The 23,601-nt window shown below is 52.3% G+C and overlaps 1 long non-coding RNA gene across 1 annotated transcript; it reads left to right on the top strand.

The window, feature by feature from the left end:
* LOC309615277 lies at positions 1-2,624 on the top strand. Its single transcript, XR_014236687.1, has 2 exons — positions 1-334; positions 757-2,624. It is a non-coding gene; the product is annotated as an uncharacterized lncRNA (long non-coding RNA).
* Positions 2,625-23,601: the final 20,977 nt, after the last annotated feature.

The following is a 23,601-nucleotide window of genomic DNA, read 5'->3' on the forward strand; positions in this document are numbered from 1 at the left end:
CGGCGTCTGAGCGCCCAGCTGCCTCCGTCGGCCCAGCCTCTCCCTGCCGGCAGCCCCCTCCTCGGGGAACCGGGGAAGAGGTGGGCGGGGTCCTCAGGTGGCCCAGGAGGGCGCCCAGCCTCCAGGGCCGAGGGTGCGGGAGTCACCTGCTCCCGCAAGCCTCCGGGCCCAACCTTGGAGGGAATAAGGCCGGGGGCGCCCCCTGCCGCCGCCGCCTCCAGGAAGCCCTCCTGCGAGCAGGGCCGTGGCGTTGGCCGGTCGTGGACGGCAGGAAAGGCCGGTGGGCATAATAACTATGCCCGGTTACCCTAAGGCTGGCCAAGTCTGCTAAGAGGTTGAGTAAAATTCAGCAGGAAACGGGGTGGGGTGGGCGCCGCTAGACTAGAACGCGGGGAGCGCAGGACTGAGGAGGGTCCGAAGATGGACAGGGTCCTTCCCCGGCCAGCTGCAGGCCTGGCCTGATCCCGGCTGGGGCCAAGAGGCTGGTTTCGGTGCCTGGTCACTGGCACAGAACTTGGAGGGGACGCCGGCCCCAGTCCTAGCTCTGCCTCCCAGCCGACCTTGGGCAGTATCTATAAAACCGTGTAGGAAATGATACCAAAGGAACTTTCCTAGTTCTAATAATCTATGATTCTTTTTTTAAAATCTGAAATGCTTAATAATAATGTCGAACCATAACTACAAAGCAAGGTCAAAGTGAAAACAGGGCTGGGAGGTGTGGATCTGGAGGCCGAAGGATTCCTTCTTCCTTTCCAGCGTGGTGAGGCCCCCACCGACTGCAGCCTGACTCACACGGGATTTGTGTTTCACTGTTAAGTCATCTAACGATCACGAATCACAGCTGGTTCCCACTCAGGTCGAGGCTTGTCCAGCACCCCTGACTCTCGTCGGTGAGCCGTGACCAGTGGCTGCAACCGCTGACTTCAAAAGGACAGATTTTGCTTGTAATGGTCCAGCTCTCTCCACGGTGTCCTGGTGGTCGGCAGCCTTGGCAGAGGGCGGGGTGGAGCCTGTCACCTGAGAATCCGCAGTGCCCAGGAGAGAGACTCACAGATGCCACTGGCGGCTTGAGCAGCAAGGCCTTGGGCTTGCAGGGACCTGGGCTGGCGTCTGCCCCCCCCCCCCCCCCCGCCGTGTGAGCTGTGTGACAGCCAAGCTCCTCAACGCCCCGAGCTTCGGCTTCCTGTTTGTTCAAACACTGCCAGGCGTGGCCAGGACTCAGGGGGTAAACACTAGGCAGCTATCTGGGTGAGGACCCAGTGAGGTTCAAGCAGGAGCAGGCGTCCCTATTCCTCCGAGAGGCGCAAGGGTTTAAGGAAGGGAGCTCAGGATTGGGGTGGAAAGTCTGGGGCCTGCGGTGGGCGTAGCTATGGAACTCCCCTTTTCTAGGCCTCCCATTCCTCATCGTTAACACTGGAGAAGGGGCCAGATGACCTCAGAGGGGCTCCTAGCTCCGCACTCTTGCTTTTTAATAAGTCCCTGTTGCTCATTCTGCAGGGACTTCCAAAGTGCCTGCAGTAAGATTTGCCCCACCCTTGAGAGTGCTAACGGATTGGAGATAGAAGTGGACATAACCAGCAATCAAAATCCCAGGTGATGTAAGGGTCACGTAGAGGCTGATGACGTACTTGAGGGAGGAAGGGGGGGAGCAGAGCCTCGCTGACAAGCCCACCGCCCAGGTGGGTGTCACTGCCGCACATTAGAGCCAGGGGAAGCAGAGCTCAGATCAGTTAAGGAACCTGCTGGCACGGTGCCCGCCTTGCAACAGACTTTCACGGGTAGGTTACCCCTCCCCTTCTTCCGCCCCAGCCTGTGTAATTTGTTTGCTGTTCTGTCCAGCTCTCAGGATTACTGTGCAGATCAAGTGGGAAAATAGGTATGAAAATAGTTTGTAAACCATAAAGTACTGATGCAAAAATAAGGTACGAGCACAACGTTGTGAATTTATTAAATGACACTAAACTACTTTGAAATGGTTAATTTTCTGGAATGGAATTTCACCTCAATAAATGATTTTTTAATGGCATTTATGAGGACTGCAATCTATCAACACTTCTTTGGGCATTTTAGCAGAGGTTTAGGTGTTAACCGGAATTCTTTTGAAAAAAATATAGGGAGCTTCATAACATTGGATTTGGCAATGATTTCTTGCATCTGACATCAAAAGCACAGGCCATGAAAGAAAAGTAGATGAATTCATCAAAACTAAAAACTTTTGGTGCTACAAAGGGCATTCTGACAAAAGTGAAAAGGCAACCTACAGAATAAGAGAAAATGTTTGCAAATCATATATCTGATAAGGGATAAATATTCCACAGCTCAACAATAACAAAACAACCCAATTAAAAAATGGACAGGGCTTCCCTGGTGGCGCAGTGGTTGAGAGTCTGCCTGCCAATGCAGGGGACACGGGTTTGAGCCCTGGTCTGGGAGGATCCCGCATGGCGCAGAGCAACTAGGCCCGTGAGCCACAGCTACTGAGCCTGCGCATCTGGAGCCTGTGCTCTGCAACAAGAGAGGCCGCGATGGTGAGAGGCCCGCGCACCGCGATGAAGAGTGGCCCCTGCTTGCCGAAACTAGAGAAAGCCCTCGCACAGAAACGAGGGCCCAACGCAGTCAAAAATTTTTTTAAAAATTAATTAATTTAAAAAAAAATGGACAAAGGATTGAATAGACGTTTCTCATACACAATTTCTCATACACAAATGGCCAAAAAGTTTTCAATAAAAACTGTGACCCTGCTCTATTTCACACATCTCCCCAGCTGGTTTAGCACACACACAGGTGCACAGCTTTCTCGACTTTTTCCTATGCTGCTTCAGAACCATATGTGATGTGATGTAATACCTTTATATGTAGATATAAATACACAAATGCAACCAGTTTATTGAGGACTTGGTGGTTGATGTGAAAGTGAAATGGTCTCCAAGTAAAAAACCTCACAGTAACAACAACAACAGTAAGGGACAAATGTGTGGGATATTCAGCGTTCTGCTTTGTCCCTTGAAGAAGGGGAGAAAGGGTTCTGGTGGTCAGTAGCAGGGTTTGTGTCCAGATGACAGCATGTGGGCATTATAACTGTTTGGACAGACCAGCCTTTTCTCATCCCTGCATTAAAAGTCAAACGCTGGGGTCCCAGCTGAGTGCTCCAGCCCCACCTCTCGCTGGGCCCCTCCTGCACTCCTCAGACTCATCAGCAACCCCCAGGTGCGTGGCACTTTCAGGCTTCTCTGCAGGCTGCCTGGGATGCACCTGCCCTGCCCTGTCTCCTACCCCCGTGGGAAGCAGGGCAGAACCCTCTACTCTGGATTACAGTGACTTCATCCTCAACTGCCTGCTGCAAATCCTGATTCCAATATTTGCTAAGTATTTGACCTTGGACAAGTTACTTCATCTCTCCAGGCCTCGGTTTCTCATCTATAAAGTGGGGATGTTAAGAGTACCACTTCTCAGACTTCCCTGGTGGCGCAGTGGTTAAGAATCTGCCTGCCAATGCAGGGGACACGGGTTCGAGCCCTGGTCCAGGAAGATCCCACATGCCACGGAGCAACTAAGCCTGCGCGCCTAGAGCCTGTGCTCAGCGACGAGAAGCCACCGCAATGAGAAGCCCGCGCACTGCAACGAAGAGTAGCGCCCGCTCACTGCAACTAGAGAAAGCCCATGCGCAGCAACGAAGACCCAATGCAGCCACAAATTTTTTTAAAATTAATAATAATAATAGTACTGCTTCTCAAGGTTGTTCTGGGGGTCCAGGGTCACATAGACCACCATCGCTGGTCCCGTGCAATCAGTGTTATCTTCTACTATCATCTTTACAGGAATTGTCTACAGGGCCTGTCCCCCGACTTGATGGTATGTAGGGACCGGGTCATGTTGACACACATACATAACACAAACATCCACACGCAGTGGGCACACAATACCTGCTCTCTGATGCAGTCTGCAGCCTTCAGATGCACTTTACCATGTTACAACTTTTTAAAAAACGTTTAAATTCTTTTGCCTCACAAAAATTCTGAGGTAGAGGTTAGCTGGTTCTCCACACAAAAATGTAAGCCAAGCTTCATCAATTCTTGGGGAAGTACAATCACATACCTGTTAGTAAAGAAAAGCATGAGTATGAATAAACAGTTTTCTCCAGGAAATGAGGGGACCAGCATGTGGAGAGAAGACTGTTTACCACGTAGAAATCAGAGGTAAACTATTCCACATCCAAGCCCCTCTAACTAGCTGTCTGACCTAGCACCTCCCTTTACTTCCCAAGCCTCAGTTTCCTCATTTCTGTTTATTGAGCACCTACTGTGTGCCTGGTCCTGTAATAAGAACTGGGAACACAAAGAATAAATACAAAATATAGACTCCACCTACTACCCCCTCCACCCCCCCCAAGCTCCCAGTGCAGCAAACGTGTGTTCAGGGGCGGGAAGGAAGCAGAGGGTGTGTGGAATCGGGGAAGTGACCCAGGGAGACTCAGGCAAGAGGAGAACCCCCGAAACTAACCTCGAAGGGTGAAGAGGCATCTTCCGGGGAGAAAAGGCGCAGAGGGCACGGCACGGCAGGCTACGCACAGGGAACAGTATGGTGTGTGCAGAGGCCCACGAACCAGCACTTGGGTCCTGCAGCCGTGGGAGCTGGTGAGAGCTGTGTGTCTGGTGCCCCCTGCTCTGCCCACACCCCTGGAACAGCGCCCAGCGCATGGTGTGGGCTCCACGCATGCCTGGGGTTGGGGGACAGGGACAGATCGGGAAAGCTGGCATCTACCCTGGGGATCCTGCCAAGTGGCGGAGGACTTTGACCAGGAAAGAAATGGGGCCAGACAGGTATGGGAGAGGGCTGACTCAGGCTGTAGGGCAGAGGCAGGAAATCCAACGGGAATTCTGCAGTCATCAGGCAGGGGAGGGAGGGGTCTGAATGGGCAGTGGGTGCAGGGGGGGAGGGCACAGAGTGAGAAGGTCTCAGGAGGCAATGGGGAGGGGGCCAGCTGACCCCAGGTTTCTCCTCCCTGGCCGCACAGATGAGACTGGCCCCCGTGCCATCTCCCCAGTGCGGACGACACCACGTTCTAGGGGCTTGTTGGTCTGTCTTCCAGATGCTCCGTCAGCAACCTGGGGGCAGGGATGCGGTCGAGATACCTCTGCTCTGTCCCCGGAGCCAGTCAGAGTCCAGCACAGAGCAGGCCCTCACTCGTGCAGAAAGGTCCCACGAGGCCCAGGCAGGCGGGGGCCAGAGGAGCCTCGGGGGGACAGATGACCTTGGCAGGCCTGTGGATGTGTACATGGGACATCCCACGGGCTGTGTGTGTGTGTGTGTGTGTGTACTGTCATGTTTAGGTCTGGGCCCTTTCTTCCCTCTCCTGTGGTGGGAAAGGATGGGAGGAATGTAAGAGAACCAGAGGGCAGTTACAATAGACGGCACGTAGGCTCTGGGCAGTGGGCATCAGGCGGCGAGCCTGAGCCATCACCCAGAGAGATGTGATGGTGTCACAGCAAACGGCACAGGTGCTGCTAGTCATCAGGGTAACCATGCCACGGGAGGGGTCCCCTCGCCCAGTGCCCAGTGTCTGCCCAGACAGTGTGCTCCTACCCCAGCCAGCTATAACCCCATCATTAGATGTTGCTTTCTCTAAAGAATTAATGAATTAGAGGAAGCCGTGTGTCAGGAACGCTAACTCCCCAGGCCTACGTGGAGACTGTACAATCTGAGCTCAACATCTCACAGCATTTTGAAGGGTGCAAACGGTCTCTTCACACTGGCCACAGGAAAGAATCCCATGGAATGTTTCAACAAACCCCTCTGCCAGGCCCTTCCCCGAGCTGTGGAGGACTGGGTGTTGGCTGATCCCAGGCAGCTGTGGTCCTGCAGGCCCGCTGGGCCACATAAGGCGCAGCCAGGCTTCGGAACCACTGGGCTGGACTTCCCTGGTGGCACAGTGGTTAAGAATCCGCCTGCCAATGCAGGAGACACGGGTTCGAGCCCTGGTCCGGGAAGATCCCACATGCCGTGGAGCAGCTAAGCCCGTGCGCCACAACTACCGAGCCTGTTCTCTAGAGCCCGCGAGCCACAACTACTGGGTCTACGTGCCACAGCTACTGAAGCCCGCTGTCCTAGAGCCCGTGCTCTGCAACAAGAGAAGCCACCACAAGGAGAAGCCTGCGCACCGCAGTGAAGAGTAGCCCCCGCTCGCCGCAACTAGAGAAAGCCCACGTGCAGCAGTGAAGGCCCAACACAGCCAAAAAATAAAAAATAAATTGAAAAAGAAATCATTGGGCTGTTGCTACATTTTGTCAGTTGCAAAACGGAAGTAATAGTACTCCCCTCCCCGAAATAAAAACCTTTAGCTCCGCTCAACAAAGGTTTATTGCCTACTGTGTGCTGACCACCGCCATGCCTGACAGTTCTGGCGAGTAGTGGGGCTGAATTAGAATCTGCCCTGACGTGGACCCGGCCCGGCACCCACGGCCGGGTGACCCCGGGCAGGCTGTTCTCACCCTGTGCACATCAGTTCCCAGCGCCCAGCCCTACATCTGGCACAAAGTAATAGGTGCACAGGAATATTTGATGAATAAAACAAAGTTCCACTGACCGTTGATTAGGGTCCATCTGCGCAGTGGGGTGACGTTTAGCAGTGATTCTCTGACGCAATATTGAATAAAAGAATAAAGTCACAGGAAAACATACACTATGATGTCATTTAATGAGCGTGCACAAAACACAGGTATGTAAGAAAACCCTGAAGAACAAGGGGTAGTGATACCAAATTCTGGGCGGGAACAGGCTAGGTTCTGTGGTCCTTCAGCGGGTGGGGCAGGGAGTGTCTGTCTGTGGTAGAATGGTTGGACGTGTTCTTTGTAAACACTTTATCAGAAAAAAAGAGAAAGTCAATGGTTTCATCTATTTCTGGAACACTATTGTGTTTAAGATAATGCGATTGCAGTGAAGATACTTCTCCAAATTCAAATACCAACCAACTCTCCCAGACCCTAATCCCTGAGAGGGTGGCCTGGAGCTAGAAAAAGGCTGAGAGGATGAGGATGAGGATGAAATGTGTGACTTCAAAAGGAAAAAGGGAAGCTAGCCCACCGCCTCGTGAGCTGTCTCAGGGGTCCTGACGGTCTGGTGGCCAAGGGGGTGCCCATTCTGAATCTCAACCGCCCCCCAAGAAGGGTCTCCCTTAAAGAAAATTCCGGGAAGAGAAGGATGGTAGAAGGGAGACCTGGGGCACTTCGGCGTAGGCGCCAGGAACCTGTGTACACTCCTGTGCAGGTGCCTGTGGCTGCAGAGCCACTGTGCAGCCAAGGAGGTGCCGGGTCAGGGTCCACACGGCTGGGTGGCCACGCTCCTCCTCCGGGTGAAGACAGACAGGAAGCTGCGGTCCGGCTGCCGCTATGTGTTCGGGCGAGAGGAAGGGGACAGATGTGAGAACTGACTTAACTCATCCGGACTGGGAATCAAGACAAATAAAAATAGAGAGCTAACAGTAAGTGGGTGGGAAAGGGGAAGTCAGGTACCAGTCCGCCCGAGGGCCCAAGAGGGAAGCCCAAGGCCATTCAAGGTTATTTCCCACTGCACCTTCTGTTCCCGCTGCCCTGGAATGCACTCTCCCCTTTTCTCCCCGGATAACTCTGACTTACCTTTCATTGGCTCAGGTACCCCCTCCTCCAGGAAGCCCTCCCTCCCTGCTTCCCATACCCAGGCTGGGCGGCAGCCCTCCCCACCCCATCACACCTCTTGAGCCCTCATCTTGTCCCTCTGACCTGGAGGCTCCCATCCCCTGTGCCTGCTCTTGGGCTCCAACCTTGTAACCTCTCAGTTGATCCTGGCTCCAGAGCCTCAGCTCAGCCCCTCTCACACGGGCACTTCTCCTGAGAAAGGGTCCTGCCCTGTACCTCATCCAGTGAAAGGGGCACCAGCACTGGAGGCAGAAAGACCCAAGGCCAGCCGCAGCTCCATCCTTCACTAACTGCAGGGCGACGGCAGTGCAGACCCCGAGAGGCTGGTGTGAGGGCAAAGGGGATCCTCGGTAAATGCCGACACCCCGCTCCACTTTGCTTCCGACTTTCCCCTCCTTGGGAGCCTCTGCATGCTGCAGAGCCCGGCCAGGGCAGACGGAGGCGAGGGGCCGCCCGTAGCAATGGTGCACCGGCTGCTGATTATGCACCTAATGGATGCTTTGTGTGCACAGGTGTGTTTTCTTATCCATCACCCCTCCAGCCCATGACCAGGTGTCACCCCATTTGGCAGATCAGGACCCGTGGCCCAGCAAGGGGAGCCCCTTACCCAAGAGGACACAGCGGTCAGTGGGGGGACGCAGATGCATACCCAGGTGGGGTCGGCGCCAGGGCCCAGGCCCCTGCCTGAGGCGGACCTGCCCACCTCAGGCCGCTGGCTCTGCAGGTGGTTCTTGCTTAGCGGTTAACAGGGCCTCCCACGCTGGAATGTTATCATCAGAAGGGATTTTCAGACCTTTCAGCGAAACCCAGTCAACTCTAACTCCCCGGGGCAGTGAAAGTTCAGAGCTGGAAACACCCCTTTCCCGTCATAAGAACACATTCCCGAGAGAGGAGGTTAGTCCTGGGAGGCCAGTCCTGAGCAGGGACACTCCCTCCCACCAGCCCAGCAGCTTGGTCCTGAGCCCACCCGCAGGGAAGTGTGCCGCCCCCCAGAGGTGCCCGCTTGCCCGGCCCCACCAGGAAGTGGGGCTGGGGGGCATGGGCGGCTCAAGCCGCGTCACACACGTCTCCTGGTCCCCGGAGCAGCTCAGGTCAGAGCAGCAACTGGGCTCTCCTGTCCGTCCTCCGTCCCTCTTCGCCTCCAAACCCAAAGCCAGGCTGAGCCCAGGGTCAAGGAGGTGCAGAGGCCTGAGGCCCAGCTGCTGCCCAGTCCCCTTGCTTCTCTCTCAGCTGGCCACCCACCAGGCCACCAACACCCATTTCCTGGTGTGTGTGTGTGTGTGTGTGTGTGTGTGTGTGTGTGTGTGTGTGTGTGTGTGTGTGTGTGTGTGTGTGAGTGTGTGAGGCTGGGGGGCATTGAGAGCCAGATGGTGGAGGGGGGCTGGGGCAAGGGAGGGCCCTGGACCTGAGTCTCCCCCGCCCCCGTGCCCGGGCCCCCTCCCACCCGGGACCCGCTGAGACGTCCTTTTCAAGCACATGGAGCCCTTCCAAGAACTCCACACCGTTCTTCACGGAAGGAAGCAGCCGCTCCCACGTCTAGCAACTCTCCCCCGTCACCGGCTCCTGCGTGGACAAGCGAGGGCAGTGACAGGGGCCGCAGATGAATTCCATCCAAGGGTCCGAAGGGTCCGGAAGGCCTGGGGGGAGTCGGCCGAGGATGGGTTTGTTTAAAACCCAGTTTAAAACCCAGCGTCACTGCCTGAAACACGGCCCTCGCCCCGCAGTGGGCTCTGTTTTGGGAGCTCTTTCCCACTCCTGCAAGAGTGAGACCCCGGAGAGGGAGGGATGCGCCCTGATGCCAGCCCCTCACCTGCCTCTGGCCTGAGAGGGGTCCCGCTGCTTCAGTGAATGAACAAGCCAGTCCTGTTGTTCTTGCTGCAAAAATCATTCAGCAGCTGCTGGGACCCCTCAGGCCAGGCCCCAGGTGGAGCGCTGGAAGCAGAGAGGAGCGGGGAGGCCCCAGTGACAGGGGTGCCACCAGGCCTGGAGCACCGGGCAGGCCAGGTGGGGGCCCCACTCGGCCAGGTGTGCCTCAGCCTGCTCCCACAGCCCTGGTGCATCTATCACCTCATGCCCCTCGCTCACCTGTCTCTCCAGCCTGCGAGGTGGTGAGCTCCCCGTTCTGATGCAGCACCCGCACACGGCTCTGCCCTCGTCCCTCCTCCACTGGGTGCTTGGCGCTGGGTCATTCTAGTCCTGTGCTGCCCAACTCGGAAACCAGCCACACAAGGCCTAGTACTGCCACGGGCGGGTGTGAAGGGAGCCTGCTCTAGATTTCAAAGACAGCACGAGAGAAGAATGTAAAGTACCTCCTTACTAATTTGTACATTGATCCGTGTCGAAATGATAATATCTTACATACGCCAAGTTAAATAAACGTATTATTAAACTGAATGTCACCTGTTTCTTTTCACTTTGTTTAACGTGGCTGCTAAGTTTACCTCTGTGGCCGGCATTCTATTTCTCTTGCCCAGCCCTAGTCCGTATTTAATGAGCTTCGAAAAGGAAATCTGAAAGACAAATTCATGCATGCACTTACACTGATATTAATTGAGCAACTACTATGTGTCAGGAATGCAGAGACAAGCCAGCCATGTCCCTGCCCCCCAGAACCTCCCTAGAGGGCCAGGTACTGCCCCAGGCCACGCTCCAAGGTCGTGTAGGCGCAGGACTCAGACCCACTTCCGGGGGGGCTGCTCCACATGCTTGCCCCCGAGCGTGCTGGTGGCTTGCTCAGCGTGAGTGTCAGTTTTTCCTTCTTGGAGAAGGGCCGGCACAGGGCAAGGTCCCTCCACGCCTCTCCCTGCCTGAGTGGCTGTCTCATGCCACTGTGTTTCTCTAAGTCAAACAGGGTGGTTGTCCACAGGGTGACTGAGGGGACCCTGAGCTGGGGTGGGTGACACACCCACACAGGGCCAGCACCCAGTGGTCTCTTGGGTCATGGACCCCAATCACATCCCACCAGACATAGAAACAGGAGGCGGATTTATAAAGAGACGCCTACAGTTTAGTATGTGCCGTGAGGGTTTTCTTACAATCATTTTGAACCTATTTTTATTAAACTCTTTATAAAGACATGTAAATGAAGGTGCCGAGTCAACCTGTAATTCTGCTCTTTCCCTTAAGGTGAGATCTTTCTTTAGACTAAAATTCATTTATGAAAAATAAGCTTTCCTTGAATAGACCAAGTGCGTCTCATGCTGTGATGTCTCCCCAAGTCTGTTTAATCCCCAAACTGGTCAGAAAGGCCATCTTGTCATGTCACCACGCTGGGAGCCATTTGGTGATAGATACCAAGTATAGTTTTGTACCAGCTATAGTTTTTCCAAAAGCATTTCACTCTCACGCTGATTTTTGCCACCTTACCACGAAAGCTGAGCATCCTGGTTTGTTCAGATCTGGTGTATTTAACAAATGCTCAACTGATGATTCTAATTGGGAAAAAAGAAAAACCACCCAGAGAAACATATAAATGATCTAGGCTGGGGGAAGCGCTTGGCTTCTTCACAACTTGCAAAACTTAACAGAGCTCTTTTCTATTTATTTATTTTTCAGTCGAAGTATAGTGGATTTACAGTGCTGTGTTAATTTCTGCTGTACAGCAGTCAGTTATACACATATATGCATTCTTTTTCATATTCTTTTCCATTATGGTTTGTCATAGGATATTGAATATAGTTCCCTGTGCTCTACTGTAGGACCTTGTTACCCATCCATTCTATATGTAATAGTTTGCATCTACTAACCCCAAACTCCCAGTCCCTCCCTCCCCCACCCCGCCTCCCCCTGGGCAACCACAGTCTGTTTGCAGAGCCCTTTTTAAAATGCTGGTGTTTGAAGCTATATCTGCAGATCGATAAGAGCACCACTTGTCGTTTTAGAATTATCTACATCTGTTATCACTGGATCCTCACCACATTGCACCAGATAAAAGCGAATAACCCTGTTGCTTTTTTTTTTTTTTTTTGACCTCACCACGCGGCATGCGGGATCTTACTTCCCCCACCAGGGATCAAACCCACGCCCCCTGCATTGGAAGCGTGGAGTCTTAACCACTGGACCGCCAGGGAAGTCCCTCGAATATCCCATTTTACACAAGAGAAACCTGGGGCCAGCGCTGGTCAGCGTCTGACAGCCGGTGACGAGAGGGGAGAAGGTTTGCTGGTCACCTCCTCCCGTCGACACCACATCCGCTCTGGGCTGGGACCCACCTGCCCCATCAGTCAGGCCTACTTCATAAAATGCAGGCTGGGACTGGTGGGGCGGAGCTGGGAGTCTGTGGGAGGCCCAGTGAGACCTCGGGGTGTCATGGAATGAAGGGCTGAGCTTCCGCAGCCAAAGCCTGGTCCCCCCACTCGCCACCACCTCAGCTCGGAGCATCTTTGTTACCCTGGTGGCCTTGGGCAGGCCCCCCACCTGCCTCCTGTCCATGTTACTGGTGACCACCACCAGGTGCCTCCCTTGACTAGCCTGGCCTTGTGGAACCCCTAGGCACCCAGCTCGGGGGGCCTTGGCCTGACACTCCTGAGCCGCTGCTGCGGCCCCAGGGAGCCAGCCGGGCCCCTAGCAGCAGTTTCTCCACTGGACGGCCTTGCGCTGGCGGAGGGGCTGGTCCCACTGCGGCCTCCTCCTGTGTGAATGGTCCTCAGGGCAGACCCAGCTGAGCAGGAGGCACGGGTGGGGACACCGTTGCCCCCCTGGTCTCTCCCTGTCCCTCCTCTGCCCTGGACACCCCGCCCCCGGCCACTCTCCCCGGGCAGCGCACGGTTGGGTGGTCATTCACTTCCCTGCTTAAGGGCCTTCAGTGGCGCAGTCCCCTTAGCACTGCCTTCCAAGCCCCCGCAGACTGGCTTGTTCAGTCTCAACTCCACCTCACGCCCTCCACTCGCCCCCAACGCCCACTGGACTCGAATGGCTTCAGCAGCGGCTAGTTCTCCAGGCCCTTCGATGCCATTGTTCCATCCCCGCCTGCCCCACCCACACCTCCTTCCTGAAGCCTCCCCGGCTCACCTGTGCCCCGCATCCCTCGCACGCCCGCTTTGCTGTGCGACGCTGACAGCGAGATGCTAAGTCCAGGGTCCAGGGATGGTAGGCAGTCAGACATGGGGCTAAACCCTGGAGGCACAAAGATGAGCAAGGCAGGGTCTCTGCCACTGAGGGGCTCAGCTGCTGGCTCAGCCAACAGACACAGAAACACTTCGTTCCAAAATAACGTGCTAAGCGATCACGCCGGGGTGTTGCCGGACAGACAGGGGCCTCGCCAAGCAGAGGGGAGGTTCAAGGAAGTCTTCCTCGGGGTAAGGCTGTGTGAGCAGAGGCTGGGGGACCGCCTGTCCTGGTTTACCCACATCTAGCAGCCAGAGTCCTCCTTCCCAGGAACCCCTCCATCCTAAAGGCCCGTGAGGCTCCTGAGCCCTTCCTGGCTCAGAGGCAGGACCATCGGGGGAATAGCCCGGGGACCTTGCTGTGGGCAGTTGGTATCGGCCAATTCACCGAAAACGCCCCAGTGAGCTCAGAGCTGTGTGCCCCCCGCCGCATTCTGCGCACCCACAGGCCCATCCTTCCTGACCACACACGCACAGGCCCGAGGAACTGTGAGTGCCCCATAGGGTGGGTTTAGGTGTGACCCACCTGAGACGCCAGGTTTGGGGCTTGCAGGGGGGTGGTCTTACATGAATGCATGAGTGAGTGAACGAATAAATGCATGAACGAATACATGGCTCCTCCTTTCTCTTTAAAGCTGCTTTGCAAATAAAGGATGGAGCAAAGCTGGTGGGTCATTCTTGCGTCACACGCCCCTCCCCCTACAGAAGCAAAACTTGCCCTCCTTCTATTCAACACAGCAGCCAGAGCGATTCTGGAGAAAGCCAAGGCGGGCCCTCCTGGCCCAGAACTGTGTGACGCTCCTGTCCCATCCAGAGCAGAAGCAGAGTCCCCAAGCCCCAGTGGCCCGGCCCCTGGTCGCTGTCTGTCCCCTCACTCCCCTGCTCCAACCACCCTGGCCTCCTGGCTCTTCCGCAAGCCCCCCAGGCATGCTCCCACCTTGAGTGTTTGCACATGCGATTCCCTCTGCCCAGAATGCGGTTCCTGCATTAGCACCTGCCTGATCCGAAATTTCAACCTCCACATCGACACACTCTCCATATCCCATTTCCCTGCTGTGGTTTCCCTCTCTGGCATGTGTCCCTCTAACTCTCCATCCATCACTCCCGTATCTTGTTGGTCACCTGTCTTCACGTCCAGAAGATCCTAAGGGCAGGAATTGGGGTTTCTTATTCATGGCTATATCCCCAGCATGACAGACACTCAATGAAAATTTTCAGGATAAAGCCTGAAGGAATCTCCTTGAATCCTCAAAATGACGCCTCCAGGGTCCCCTCTCAACAAGATGCTGCCGTATTTGCCTCTTGGCACTGAATGGAACCCGACCCACCAGGTACTGGTTTGGGGACCCACTGCATTCCAGAGCACCCCTTCAGCCAGAGGGACCGTCAGTCGGGAGCCTCGAGGGAAGGCCTGGGAGGATGATAGCCATTGGGGTTGGGGGGACGGGGACGTGGGGCATCACACGTGGTTTCTGCTGACAGACAGGGAGAGGTCACAGCCTCGGAGCCGAGGGTGGACTTTAAAATCCTGGCCTTGCCACTGTTCTGGGTCACCTGCAAACTATTTGGTTAGGGTCTCTTTTTTTTTTTTAAGGATCTCAAACTCTAGTTTTTGTTAGTATTTTTTAAAATTGAAGCATAGTTGCAGTACAATATTATATAAGTTACAAGTGTACATAATAGTGAGTTGCAATTTTTAAAGGTTATACTTCATTTATATCAATAGTTATTATAAAATATTGGCTATATTCTAGGGTCTTTTTTCTAAATGGTGAAAATCTATATAGTTAGAATGAGCCAGCTGGACTCAGATTAGATGATCCCAATTTTGGCAACGTCTGAAGCATCACAGCCTAGAGCCAGCCAAACGCTTGCTTCTCTCTCCATTGGGGGGCTGGCCTTGGCCACACCCTGTCACCAAGCGCCTCCGCAGCCTTGTGACCTGGAGTCGGAGGTCTTGGCACCCACAATGAACACAGAGTGTTCTGTCTTCTCTGGGGAACTCGAGGGGGTGAGCGCTCAAGGCTGTGGTTCCTGGAGGCGCTCTCGCAAGGATGCTTGGGCTGTGAAGGTGGGTGCCCTGCGGACCTTCCTTTTCTTTGTGGCCGTGCAGCCCTTCGGCACTGCCTCCTTGGCCTTCCAAGCCTTTGCTTTGGCTCTGGGGCGGTGGCGAGAAGCTTCCTTCTTCGCTTTCAGAACCATCTTCAAGAAAAGGGAGTCATTTTTAAAAATCTATTTTAATTTTTTTCTGATATTCAGATAACTGTTCCTTGTATTTGATTAATGAGTACAGTTAATAGAGCACCATTTTGACGATGACGTCTATTTTTCAAAAGCACTCAGTGAGGAGGGTACATAAGACACTGTTGGTCTCCTATCTAATATTCATTTTCCCTTCTTATTAGCAGAATCTTTACAAGTGGACAATATAGTGAGTCACAATTACTGGGGATGGCAATGTGTCCAGCCAGAAAAAAGGACACTTTCCAGCCTTCTTTGAAAACAGGAGTGAGTGAGGAGCCCTTGGGTGAGGCTTCTAGGAGGGGTCTTGTGCGCTACCCTCTTTCTTCCTGTTCCCCCAGAGCTGGGATGTGATGGCTGGATCTCTAGGTAATAAGAATGGCAGAGCAGAAAGATAGAAGGCACCTGGGTCTCTGATAATTGTGGAGTTCTACACCAACCCTGAACTGTGTAGTTCCAGATTTTTCTAATGTGAGAGAGAGAAACAAACTTTTATCTTGCTTAAGCCACTGTTATTTGAGGTTTTGTGGGTTTTTTTCCTCAAATATTTATTTATTTATATAAATATATATAATATATTTATGTTTTTATATTTATATATTTATATTATTTTATATATATATTTATATAAATATATATATATATAATAATATATATATATGTATTTGGCTGCATCGGGTCTTAGTTGCGGCACGCGGGTCCTTCGTTGCGGCGCACGGGCTTCTCTCTAGCATGCGGGCTCTCTAATTGTGGCGTACGGGCTTAGTTGCCCCGCGGCCTGTGGGATCTTAGTTCCCCGACTGGGGCTCGAACTCGCGTCCCCTGCATTGGAAGGCAGATTCTTAACCACTGGACCACCAGGGAAGTCCCGCTGTTTGAGGTTTTCTGGTATGTGTGGCCTAATGTAACCCTGATGGTTGCAGAAACTATATCCTTGTCTCCATTTTACAGAAAACAGTATTGAGCACCTAGTGTGAGCCAGTCTCTAAGCTGGGATCTTGACATATATTGTCTCAATTCTCACAGTGACTCTCTGAGGCAGGTATCATTATCCCAGTGTATAGGGAAGGAGCTGAGTTCAGAGAGATAAGATGACTTGCCAGTAGAGAGCCAAGGCAGAACTGCAGCTCTCCCAATCCTGGTGTCCTTCCTGCTCCAGCCCAGATGCTACTTGAGGGTGAGTAGCGTTTTCTGACTCCCCCACGGAAAGCCACAGTGTTGAGGGTTTGTCTGTTCACAGGGGCAACGAATCATCTGTTCAGTAGTAATTTGAACTCTTTGGGACTCAGTCTCCCCACCTGTAAAGTGGGGTTGGGGGTGGGACTGGTGTCAGACCCCTCCCGGTTCCCGCCTCTGGGATTCTAGCACAATTCATTCTAGGACTTGTCACCAGTTTGGTTTGGTTTGAACTCTCTCCTCTCCACAAAGGGGCAACTCCAGAAGAACTAACTGACCCCCAGTCCAGGCTGGGAGGGAAATTTTTCTGTAGTTTGAGAGCCTTCTGGATCAGGCAAGAGCCCCATGGAAGCAAGAGAGGAAGCGTCCTTCTGTTTACCTCCCTCTGGTGACGTCACGCTTCCTTGCTTTGTGCAGAACCTGCAGGCCAGGGTCCCGCCCATCCCCTGGGAGCCCCTCGCTCAGCTGCTGCTCCGAAAGGCACACACACACACACACACCCCTGGCCTGCGCCCCAGAGACAGGAAACGCTGGTGTGGGGCCCGAGGTCCTCTCACGGGGTGTTCTTTCCTCTTTAAAGCAGATCTGGCTGCCCCTGGGGATGGCTCCTGGAGCTCAGGCCCCATTAACCCATGCCTCCCATGGGGCAGTCCTTAGTGCAGTCAAGGGGGCAAGGCTGGGGGGCGCTGCTGATGGGTCCGGGAGGCCCTGGGGGCCTCGGAGGAACCCAGAAGGGACAGGTTCTGGCCCCAGCTTTGCACTTACAAGCTGAGTGACCCTGGGAAGGTCACTGGTTTCTCAGGAACTGCATTTCCCATCAGGATGTGGGAACAGGAGAAAGGTGTGAATCCGGTGGCCCTGGGGACCCCACGTCGGTCCTGGAGCCAACATTCACCAGCTACATAGCCTCGGGCGGGTCATGGCCTCAGTTTCTCCATCTGTCTAATGAGCAGGTTGAAGCAGCTTGGACCAGAGTGAAAACTGGACACGATGAACTTGAAGGCCCCACTAGCTCTAAAAGTGTACATGTTCTTACACATTGCTATATTTAAAATAGATAACCAACAAGGACCTACTGTATACACAGGGAACTCTGCTCGATGTTATGTGGCAGCCTGGATGGGAGGGGAGTCAGGGGGAGAATGGATACATGTATACTTATGGCTGAGTCGTTTGCTGTGCACCTGAAACTATCACAGAATTGTTAATTGGCTATACTCCAATATAAAAAATACATTTAAAAAAAAGTTGGCTTGCATTTAAAAAATAAATAAATAAAATAAAATAAAAGTGTACATGTTCTACCCGATTCCAGTAATTAATAAAAATCCGTTTCCACTCTGCAGATACACAGTAGACACAGAATGAATGGAGGTAAGTGGGGCAAAATGCAGAATTCCGCAGCAGTCGGGAGGCTGGGAGCTGAGACAGGTATTCACTCATCTCTTCTTACCGGGCCCCTACTGCGCGCTGGGTCTGGCTGGGCGCTGCAGATACTGAGAAGGACACAGTCTCCTCTCTCCCAGATCTTACATTCTAGCGGGTGGAGGCCAACAGTAAGACAAATACAGCGATGGAGTAATTTCAGTTTTTGTCAAGCTCTGGGCCGCAGTGGAAAGTGACCAAGGCAGGGGACCCTTGAGTTGAAATGCAAGCAATGAGAAGAGGGCAGCCCGGACGAGATCTGGGAAGAGGGTTATTGGAGGAGGAAACTGCTGGCCAGAGACCCAGAAGATGGGGCCGGGGTGCAAAGGTTGTTGTGTCCAGCGCGGCTGGAGAGTGGAGCGAGCAGGGAGAATGGGGCCAGATGAGGGTGGTGATGAAGCAGGGCCACAGGACGCAAGGCCTTACCCGTCAGCGTGGGGAGGCTGAGTTTAATCTGAGTGCAACTGGCAAAAATGGGTGGTTTTCAGCCGAGGAGTGCCATGGGTCTGGACACGGCCTCTTCCGGTTACTGGGCCTGGGCTGGGCTCTCTTTCACCTCTCCGTGCCTTCGTTTCCTCTTCCGTAAGATGAGACCAATCCTGTAGCTACTTCAAAAGGTTTTAGTGGTCGTTACCCAGGAGGAGGTGGGTCACGCGTTTACATGGAGCCCCCGATAGAATACGGGCTCAATAAATGTCTGTTTATTTAAGTGACTGAAAAATCTCTGACACCCCTCCCGTTGAGGGCAGGGGTCTGTGTCCCCTCCTGAACCTAGCTGCTTGGTGGGTACTCTGACCGATGCAACAGAGGTCACACGGCATGACCCCCGAGGCAGGGTCACGAGAGGCCGCACAGCTTCTGTCTGGCTCTTGACTACTGTAGCCCTCCACGTGCTTCCCTTAGGGATGCTCCCTCTTGGAATGCAGACACCCACGTCGGGAGGAAGCCCAGGCTCCAGGGGGAGCCACAGGAGGGGACAGTCCCAGCTGAGCCCAGTCTCCAAGCCATCTGAGCTGGGCACGGGGCCGGTGAGTGAAGAAACCTCCAGATGGCCCCAGCCTGCAGCTGCCTGGATCACCCCCAGTCACTGGCGTCGTCCCAGCCGAGACCCCAGCTGAGGCCCTGGGCTTCGTGGAGCAGAGGCCAGCCATCCCCCTGAGCTGTGTCCAAACTCTCAGCCCCCAGGGTCCAAGAGCACAAGAGCGTGGCGGTGGGTTGGGGTGGTTTGCTACACAGGTGGCCATAGGTCATCAGAACAGCCAGCCAGTGCTATGGTTACATCAGCCCACCCCCATCTCCGGGGCCCTCTGGCCCACATCGCCCTCACGTGAGCACCCATGGGAGTGTCTTCTCCAACGCTCATTTTGGCTTAATCATAGATGATCTAGATTTGTGGTTTGATAACTTGTTTTTAATTTTTTAATAAATTTGTTTATTTATCTTTGGCTGTGTTGGGTCTTCGTTGCTGCACGCAGGCTTTCTCTAGTTGCGGTGAGCGGAGGCTACTCTTCGTTGCGGTGCGCATGCTTCTTATTGCAGTGGCTTCTCTTGTTGTAGAGCACAGGCTCTAGGCATGCAGGCTTCAGTAGTTGTGGCATGCGGGCTCAGTAGTTGTGGCGCATGGGCTTAGTTGCTCTGTGGCATGTGGGATCTTCCTGGACCAGGGCTCAAACCCGTGTCCCCTGCATTGGCAGGCGGATTCTTAACCACTGCACCACCAGGGAAGTCCCGATAACTTATTTTTTAAAACAGTAGAATTCTTTGTTTCAAATGAAATCTCAGGCAAATCCAAGTGGAACTGGGGTGGGGAGCCCAGAGTGCTTTCTCTTGTCCCTTCCTGCTTCGTGGCCCCTGGGACAGCAGGGGAACTCAGGGGCCCCGAGAACACAGGTCTCCCTGGTCTGGACACAAGGGGTCTCTGAAGTCCCTGCTGAAACAGCTGACAATAGCGGCAAGGGTCAACATGATAGCGGCAGCTGTCTGGCCCGTCACTACATGCCTCCCACCCAGCCTCTGGTTTGCAATCTGTCTGGGGGGGTCCTAGGACACAGACTGGCCCAGCCATCCACTCCTCCTGTCCTCTTCCCACAAGGAACCCACTCATGGGGTCCTTCTAGAATTCAGGGAAGAGGTGTGGAGGGTGGTCTGAGCCCAGGCCTAAGCATGCAGGAGCTTCTCAACAGTGCCAAACAAAAGAAAGTTCTTAGGACATAGTAGGTGCTTAATAAAGATTCAGGAGTCACATCTTCCTTGGGAATCAGGACATCTCAGTTCTGGTCTGGCTCTGTCTGCCAGACGCACCCCAAGCCTCAGCTTCCCCACAGTGAAATGAGGCCACACCCTCTGCTGTCATATATGGGACTTGCTGATCCTGCGGCAGGTGGCCAGGTCAGGAGATGTTGGTCCTGCCAGCCTCTGGGGGATGCAGGCAGGGCACTTCCCTGCCCAACCCAGGTTCCTCCTCGGTCTGGCAAGGGTGGGATCACGTGCTCTGACGCTGGTGGGTGTCAGTGACCAACCTGCATCTTGACTTTGGTCACAGCTAGGGTCATGGGGCCTCTCAAGAGGACGGGCCCCTGGCCTGGACTCCAGACAGGCCTGCAGGAGGGCCCGAGGTCGAGCAGGAAGCAGACTCCTGTGAGGCCTGGGCCAGCAGCCCCTCTGGCCTCCACAGGCCTGAAATCTAAGGAAAGGAGAGCAGCCCCTATAAGTAGAGACCCTCCCAGAAGTTCCTGGTTTTTAATTCATTTCTAATCTGTTTATGATTCTCTAAACCAGTGGTTCTCCATTGGGGGAACTTTGTCCCCAGGGGACATTTGATAATTTCTGGAAACCTTTTTGATGTCACAATTGGGGGAAGGGTGCCTCTGGCGTCCAGTGGGTAGAGACCAGGGGTGCTGCTGGACCTCCTACAATGTACAGGACGGCCCCCACCCAACAAAGAATCCTCTAGCCCCAAATTTCAGTGGCGTCAAGGTTGAGAAGTCTAAACCAAATGGTCTAAACCAAATCCTGTCCATTCTCCAAAGCCTGCTTCATTCTGCCTCTTCCCGGAAGCCATCCCTGGTCTGCTGTCTGTCATTAACTCTTCCCATTGGCCTTTAGTCCAGTTTTCCAGTTCTTGGGAGTAGTTATAGCAACTATTCTCTCCCACAAGGGAAACAGCATCTTACTAATCCTTCTTTTATCTGTTCACCTTTGTATTATAAGTTAAAACACATCTACCGAGAAACACACAAAGCATATGTACAGCCCAGTGTATTGTCATAAAGTGAAGCCCCTTTAACCATCCTCCAGGCCGGGAAAGAGACCTTTGTTCCTCCTGGAGATGCCCAGTAGGCCACATGACAATAGCCCCACCTGCCCGTAAGTCACCACTGTCCTACCTTTTACAAAAGTAGCTTCATTATAGATTTTGTTTTATATTTTCATCACCCTTATCCATCTCTAGACAATATAGTTTAATCTTGCCCTTTTGAAATACTTAAGTCTTTCCCTTTATCGACCGGTTTTTAGGGTAATTAACTGGCTCCCTTTCATCTTCCACAGCTGACCATTCAGGGTTTTTGTTTAATATCACTCTGAACACATGGATATAGACACATTTGAAAGTTTTAATCAATTGCAATTACTCTCCTTTCCAGGCTCAACTTGACCCATCTTTCGCCAGTGGATACCCCTACAAGTTGGATCCAGAGACCTTTCTACAGGACCCTAGTCTCTGGCAGTTTTCTCTCCGTGTAGGGTGTCAAGATGGTCCAGGCTCATCTTGTTTATTTCCTGCCCCAGACCTGGAACCAGCCATTTCTCCAAAAAGCCCTGGTTTATTAATGTATTTTTAAAATATTTTTAAAAAATTAATTTATTTTATTTATTCGTTTTTTTTTTCGGCTGTGTTGGGTCTTCGTTGCTGCATAAGGGCTTTCTCTAGTTGCAGCGAGCGGGGGCTACTCTTTGTTGCGGTGCGTGGGCTTCTCATCGTCGTGGCTTCTCTTGTTGCGGAGCACGGGCTGTAGGCACGCAGGCTTCAGTAGTTGTGGCACACGGGCTCAATAGTTGTGTCTTGCAGGATCTAGAGTGCAGGCTCAGTAGTTGTGGCGCACGGGCTTATCTGCTCCGCGGCATGTGGGATCTTCGCAGACAAGGGCTCGAACCGTGTCCCCTGCATTGGCAGGCGGATTCTTAACCACTGCGCCACCAGGGAAGCCCAGCCCTGGTTTATTTTTGTAGGAAACTGTATTTCAAGACCACAGTGTGGATTCCAGGGATTCTCATTTCTACGGGGTTAGTTTTTTTTTTTTTTTTTTTTTTGGCTTTTTCCATGGATAGAGCTAGGAAATACACCAATATTTCTTTTAAATATAAAATGCCTCATGAGTTCAAACTGATACTTCCAGTGAAAAATTCAGGACTACTACTAAATTCTTCTATATACACCTATTATCTCTTTTCTTCCACATTTAGAATTCTGGCTGTAAGGACACAATTAATCAATCAATCAAATCACAATATCTCACAATTATTCATTTGCTCTACCCCACATGCACACACTGTACAGTCTTGGATAACCTTACTAATATCACCAAGACAAATACGATTGCTGAAAGCAATGACATTTTTTCCACGTGTTCTCCCCTCTCCCCATCCTCCCTCCACTTTTTATATCTCACTTGAGTCGATGTTGTTAGGTGCCGTACTCTATTCACCCAGCCTCAGTTCTACATCCAATGCCTGAAATCCATTCTCTAATAGAATCCTCAGGACCCAGAGAGCATGGGAATGATATTCCCTGATTTCTTACAGGCTGCTAACTGCCTATGCCTTTTATATTTGAAAGTCTGTTTTGCTGGATGTACAGTATTCAACTCGTGTTTTGTACAGTATTCAGCTCACGTTTTCTTTCTTGAGTATTTCATAGGTTTCTCCATTTTCTTCCAGCAGAAAGCATTGCTATTGCAAAGTCTGAAGACAATCAAATTTTCATTTTCTCATAAGTCTCTTGCTCTCTTTACGTAGATTCCAGAAGGATTCTTTCTCTTTTTCTTTAAAGCTTGGTAATTTTACTAGAGCATATCTTGGTGTTGGTTATTCTGGGTGGAAATTCTCAAATATGTGGTGTGCTCTTTAAACTTGTAGTTCCACACCTTCCTGGTTCAGGAAGGCTCTCTGGATTTACAGTGGTAAATGTTTGTCTATTCCTCTGCCATGGCCATCTTCTCCAGGGACTCATGTTATTCAAGTGTTTGACCTTCTTTGCCAACCTTCAATAGGCAAGGGGTTAGCTTTCTCTCGAACACTTTTTACCTGTGCCTTTGTATCTCTTTGATTTTAAAAATGTTCCTCCAGTTCACTTTTTTATTTCTCTTAAGGCCTTATCTACTGTGTTCTTTCTAGTGTGGTCTTTATTTCTGAAATTATTTTTTCCCTTGTTTGAAATCTTCCCTGAATTCTGTCATTCTATCTCCTTGTGTCTTGGTTTTTCCCATTTCTGATTTCCATTGTTCTTTCCTGCCTCTTATTATTTCCTTAACATCTTTTAGTTCATTTTGGATAGGAGGTTACTTTCTTTCTTTTTCTTTTTCTTTTTTTCACATCTTTATTGGAGTATACATTCTTTACAATGTTGTGTTAGTTTCTGCTGTACAACAAAGGGAATCAACTATGCGTATACCTATATCCCCATATCCCCTCCCTCTTGAGCCTCCCTCCCGTCCCCCCTATCCCACCCCTCTAGGTCATCGCAAAGCTTTGAGTTGATCTCCCTGTGCTATGCAGCTTCCCACTAGCCATCCATTTTACACTGGGTAGTGTATATATGTCAACGCTACTCTCTCACTTCATCCCAGCTTCCCCTTCCCCCGCTGTGCCCTCAAGTCCGTTCTCTACATCTACATCTTTATTCCTGCCCTGCCCCTAGGTTCATCAGTACCGCTTTTCTTAATTCCATATATATGCATTAGCGTATGGTATCATTTTCAGATTCT

Source organism: Balaenoptera borealis, assembly GCF_965194805.1.
Source record: "Balaenoptera borealis genome assembly, chromosome: 17".
NCBI classification, from domain to species: Eukaryota; Metazoa; Chordata; class Mammalia; order Artiodactyla; family Balaenopteridae; genus Balaenoptera; species Balaenoptera borealis.